Source organism: Eulemur rufifrons, unplaced genomic scaffold (assembly GCF_041146395.1).
Source record: "Eulemur rufifrons isolate Redbay unplaced genomic scaffold, OSU_ERuf_1 scaffold_97, whole genome shotgun sequence".
Lineage (NCBI taxonomy): Eukaryota > Metazoa > Chordata > Mammalia > Primates > Lemuridae > Eulemur > Eulemur rufifrons.
Window position 1 is genome coordinate 145,433 of NW_027182879.1, and position 686 is coordinate 146,118.

Consider the following 686-nt stretch of genomic DNA (forward strand, 5'->3'; position numbering starts at 1 on the left):
TTGGAGATTCTTATATAGGAAAGTTTACAGTCACCTAGAGAAAGCAACTCACGGGGTGTTGTTTGTAGGCCTGCTAAACTCTAATTTAGATGAAGTGAGAGAGGCATATATATGAACGCTTATATTGATGCAGAGAAAGCAACTATGGGGTGGTGTTTTGTAGGCATGCTAAAATATAATTTGGAAGAAGTTCGAAAACAGTCACTTAGAGAAAGCAACTCTCGGCGGTTGATTTTTCGGTGTGCTAAATTGTATTTTGAAAGAAGTACCAGAGTCATATATACAAACGCTTACATTCATGCAGAGAAAGCAACTGTGGGGTGGTGTTTTCTAGGCATGCTAAACTCTAGTTTGGACGAAGTTTGAGAATCACATATAAGAAAGCTTAGAGTCGCTAAAGCAAATCTCTGGGTGTGGAATGTAGGCGTGCCAAACTCTATTTTTGGTTTCAGAGTGAGAGTCATATATGGGAAGGCTTACATTCACTCAGAGAAAGCAACGATGGTGTGGTGGTTTGTAGGCATACTGAACTCTAGTTTGGAAGAAGTAGGAGAATGATATATGGGAACGCTTACATTCATGCAGAGAAAGCAATTATGGGGTGGCTTTTGTGTAGCCATGCAAATCTCTATTTTGCAAGAAGTTAAAGAGAAATATATAGGAAAGCGTACCGTCATTTATAGAAA